General features: G+C 42.8%; 1 pseudogene; it reads right to left on the bottom strand.

Moving 5' to 3' along the window:
* Positions 1–4,067: 4,067 nt before the first annotated feature.
* On the bottom strand, positions 4,068–4,186 carry LOC120618737 (uncharacterized; annotated as a pseudogene).
* Between the last annotated feature and the right edge of the window lie 1,142 nt (positions 4,187–5,328).

The following is a 5,328-nucleotide window of genomic DNA, read 5'->3' as shown; positions in this document are numbered from 1 at the left end:
ACAGAAGAGCAGCTGAAAAACAATATGTTCCCGTCACATTCCTTCTCTCATTTTCTCTGACTGTATTTTTCTTTCTAATTCATCTCCATGGGCTCCATCTCCTCAGTAAGCTCTATCCCATCATTTGTCCTCCATGAGTTCTTTTATTGTGTCTCTCTTATTTCTGAAATGGTTACTACTTAAATGTCCCACACTTCTTACATCTCCAAAGCATTCATAACCAATGGTATCTCCCTCCTCTCCTGCTCCGCTCCACGAGGAGTCAGGAGTATCTTTCCTGCAGACCTTGCTTGGAGCTGAAGGCAGAACTGAGAGCTCCAGACACCTGATTGTTTTCTTTCTAATGAACCAATCCATTTACTTAGATGACTTGACGCTTCAGTTCTCCACATCTAAGCGTGGCCAGCCCTTTAAAAGAGGAGAAATCTTTGTCAGAAATAGTCTTCCTTTTTCTCCAAGAGGCATCAGTAGGGAGTATCACTTTATAAAGGAAATGCAAACAACGATGTAGTAAGGAAGAAAGTTGCACTTACAGATTTCGCTCACCTTGATTTTCTTCTCATTGGTGCCCTGCCTCGTTTGGAGGGCTCGTCCCATCCCTTCCCACCTTTGATTGTGGAAAAATGCCAATTAACAAAAGATAAATATTCCCTAAGTTTTCAATAGTACCTAAAATACATGTAATTTTATTCTATTCCTGGCACATTTTGATGGCTTCCTAGGTTAATCGATCTTCTTATTGAATTATTGAGTAAAAGCCTTAAATGAACACATCAAAGTGTCCTTTATCTTTTTCTTCCCCAGCCATGGGACAGGCCAACCTTGCAGCTCACTTCCTTCTCAGAATACTGACACCGTCTACACAGCGTATTCATCAAAACCGCACTGGGTCAGAGGGTCCCTCAGGGCTCTCCTGCTCACACGCTGCCAGGCTTCCTTGTGGGAGACAGAGTCCTTTTTCTAGTCCTGAACTGAATGCTCTTTGTTTTTTTGACAGTTCACGCACTACAGTTCTTTTATTGTATTCTGATGCTCTGCCGAGACTGCAGAATAGGGCCAATGCTTTGGTTTATAAACAAAAAGGGTACATGTTTTCTAAATCTTCCATAATCTTCCATAATACCTAACTCACGTAACTTTATTCTTTTCCTGACTAGTGTTGATGGTTTCGTGGGTTAATGGCCCTTCTGATTGAACTACCGAATCATTAAACCTTGCATAAACAGTAGAAGTTCCTCTTCAGAGATGTTCAATAAAGCAGAAGCTTGACAACTATCCTGCAAAGTAGGGCTGTGTAGACCACCAGCCTGGAAAATTCAGTTTTCAATTCTGTTTTTCCTTGGTTATGTCCTAGGCTGGTTAATGGAGGCTAACTCAGGTTAGAAATTGAAGTGACCTGAATTCCTCTGGTTAAGATTTAATTTTTGCGGTACAACTATAATTAATGATGTCTAATAGCTGTGTTGTTCCTGAAAGGTTCTATGTGAATTCCATTTTGGTCATTGAATAATTTTCTCATTTACTTTCCCTATAAATTTTAGGATGCTTTACCTTGGCACCTAATTATCTTTGAAAGGCAGTTATTTCCAACGTTTCTCTTTCTGTTTTTCTGCTCAGAGGCTTCTGATAAGTAGCTATTACCCCCTTAATGAATGCTTACAAGTGCCTTGGAAGATACACTTGTAATAAGACAATGCTTTTATAAGGCCTTAATTTATGTCTTTCAAACAAAATTTCTCATGGTGGAGTTTCTTTAAACAGAGCACACCTATGCTGAGCAGTTTTGCAAATCTGACTGCATGTCAGGCTTAGGAGGGGCTACCTTAGAGGTGCCATGTAGCCCAGTGCGCCAAAACTTTGCAGTTCGAAAGTATGTTATCTCTCATGCTTCAGTGGCTTGGCTGGGCTCAGCTAGGTGATTCTCCCTGGCGGGGCTGGGTGTGGGGGGCGGATCTCTCAGGCACTCGTAATCAGATGTTGGCTGGGGCTGGAGTCACCTGAAGGTGCTTAACTGGATATTGAAGAATGCTTCTTTAGTCACAGGTCAAGCGTCTAGGCTGGGATGACTGGAATTTCTGGGGGCTGGCTGGGTGCCTCTCTCTCTCCAAAGTCTCTCTCCACGGTTAGCTTGGACCTCCTCACAGCATAGCCACCTCAGCGTAGTAGGACTTTTTTACTGCCAGTGGTTTCCCCATGAGTGAGCCATTCAACAGAGTGTGGTAGATATTATAAGGATTCTTCTGACCCAGCTGTGGAACTTATTTAGTGCCACTTGGGCTGTATTCTGTTGGTTATAAACAAGTCACAAGACAAAACCAGATTTCAGGGGACAGGGTTACACAAAGACATGGACGTAAGAGTCATCAGAGAGCTATATTGAGAGCTTAGCTACCACACCCTGGTTATAGGCCTATTACTATGTGTTCAGTGTAGTCTCATATTTGTAAAAAGGGCTAATTAAAGCTAAAGCTACTTCTTTCAGTTGTATTCCTGAGAACACCTAAGAATAATAATATTCTTAGGTGTTCTCAGGAATACAACTGAAAGAAGTAGCTTTAGCTTTAATTAGCCCTTTTTACAAATATGAGACTACACTGAACACATAGTAATAGGCCTATAACCAGGCAAGGCCTCTATTTCTGTTGTTCACAATCATATTCACAGTGCTTAAAACAATTTCTAGCACACTCACGGGCCCCATAAGAAGGCGTTGCATGGATGATGAGTGCCTCTACCTCCACCACAAAGCTCTCCCACCCCGTCCTCTTTTCTCCAGATGAGAAAATTGAGTCTCTGTGAGGCTGACTTGCTCAAGGTTGCATAACTCATACCTTGCAGACGAGTACCAGGGCCTCTGACTTCCTGTTCCTTGTCTGCATCACTCTCTGGCCCTGAGGGTGAGGATTCCAACTGCTGGCCCTCAAAAATCAATGCGCAAACTTGCCAGGATGGTTTCCTTCTCCTCTTTGCTGCCATAGACCAAGTTTCAGTTCCAAACTGCACTTACGTGGGTGACCTCCGGGCTCTGATATGTATTCTGACCTGTAGTAACAGAGAGCAAAGAATATGGATTCCTGCCTCTGGATTTGATCTGAGAGAAAGTGACAGTGAGATAGTTTTAAACAATTTTGGGAGCTGGTTCTCTGGCTGCCGTCGGCCTGCTGGTTGTGTAACTTTATTACTGCTGTCCATGTGCCAGAAGGGGTTAACAATGAGAACATTTTTCAAGTCTAAAAATAAAAGTCAATAAACAGATGATGAGGATTGTCAAGCTACAATAACTCACACACAACTGAATTTTTTTCTGAATCCCAACTATTTGTTTCCAACACTGACAACAATCACAGGAGCCATGGTTCAAATTGTCCCTTGTTCCTCCTCCTCACCTGCAGAGCTGATTTGAATGGCAGCCTGCGTCCTGTTCTGTCGGCTATCAGCAGAGCCATTATGAACCACTTGCCTGGGGTTAGGTTTATCTCTGCAATGATTTGCTTCAGGCTCAGGCGTGCTGTGTGGTTCCTGAGCAAAGACCCAAATTTTCCTGTCAGAGGAGAACACAAATAACGCAATTGTTCCTGAAAATTTTGTTTACAAAACCACAAGGAAAATACAATAATACAGGAACTATATTGAAATTAATTAACAACCTGAGATACTGCCCTTTAGATTTGGCTCAGGCTTCCAGTTAGCAGGTCTGTTTAGAACAGCTTCTGTATTTTCTCACTAGGCCCTATCGCTAAGGATTTCTTGCCTTGAAAGAACAAAGCTCTACTGTAATTAAATCAAAGGATGATATTATTCTCCCATTGAAGTGTAAAAATTGAGGAAGAGCTATGGTAAAAAATCATCAGAGGTCCGCCTCTGTGTTTTCAAAGGATGGTTCCATTTGGTGGCAGCTGCTGGGGTCAGGGTCAAGCTTCCTGATCCACATAGTTTCTTTTCTTTTCTTTTTTTTTTTTAAGGCGAGGCAACCCTTGGTTGACCTCACAGATTGCAAGGACCTTGTCAGCTTACAATCCCTTATTTTATTATTATTATTATTATTATTATTATCATTATTATTTTTACGCCTGCAGCACCTAGTCTTCCTGGGTGGTCTCCCATCCAAGTACTAACCAGGCCCGACGCTGCTTAGCTTCCGAGATCAGACAGGATCAGACTTATTCAGGGTGGCGTGGCTGTGGACCCGCATAGTTTCTTGATGGGGTCTCAAGAGGTCTGGCCACTTCTCGGCTTGTCATTGTGCTATGGGTTAGAAAGGAATCAGGGGAACTCAAAAATAATAAATATAAAAGTAAAAGGAGGAGGGAGAATATTATTGCGTGGAGAGAGGTCAAATCCCCTTGAGTCCTGTGGCTTTGATTCCTCTTCTAATCTTCATTGTGCACAGAGCTGAACCCTTCCATCCCGCCCAAAGGAAAGTCTAGGCTGAACACCCTCAAAGTTCCTTTCCTTAGTGTCTCTTAGTACAAAAGAGACAACCTGTCATTTTTGAAAGGGCACGGACAAAGCAAGTAAAAACAAAATAGCTGCAGAAAAGATCAGTAGCGTGCAAAAGTCAAATTTCCCAAAGACAGATTTCTGATCCTACCACGATATCCTCGCTCCACAGGACAGTGCAACTCCACAGGCACCAGGGCTGTCCTCATGTGATGGGTGCCCCCTTAATTCAGGTTAGCCAGGAGCTGATCTCCCCTTGGTACTGAGGAAAGCCCCGTGCCCAGATGCTTTGCTATTGAGTTCTGGTTTTCCAGCTGAGGGATTCACCACATGGACGCCAAAGGTTAATACAATGAATTGTTCACCTCTTGATGGGACCTGCCAACCCCCCTTACTGGAAAATGACATTCCAAGTCTGCAGGTCCACTTACATAACAATAGATAAAATATATAAAAATTTATGATCTTTGTATAATCATATACACACATTGTATCTTCAGACACTAGGACTTGCACAGATGAGGAGCTCAATAAATATTAGTCGAGTGAATGAATGAATAGCACTTTATTTCTCAGACTGATTTCCAGAGCAGAAATGATTGACATGCCTGTAGCCCAGAGAATAGTTAAATAAGCCTATTGAGGGATTTACCAACATCCCCAGGTTCTTCTAGACTGGGTCATTACCTAAGTCTTTTACCCTCTTCATTCCCTCTTTCCATCCACCCAAAGCCTTCTGCATGGATGCATTTTTGTATAGAGAGAGTCAAGAACAGGTTCGCATTAGTGAGAAGGTCTTGCCTGAGCTCTCCAAAGCAGTGGTGGGTATTGAGGGAAAGTAGGACTGACAGCGGCCCCTGCGTAGATGGAAAGAGACACGAAGGTTGA

Source organism: Pteropus medius, unplaced genomic scaffold (genome assembly GCF_902729225.1).
Source record: "Pteropus medius unplaced genomic scaffold, Ma_sr-lr_union100, whole genome shotgun sequence".
NCBI lineage: Eukaryota > Metazoa > Chordata > Mammalia > Chiroptera > Pteropodidae > Pteropus > Pteropus medius.
This window is presented reverse-complemented; position numbering and strand designations above follow the sequence as displayed.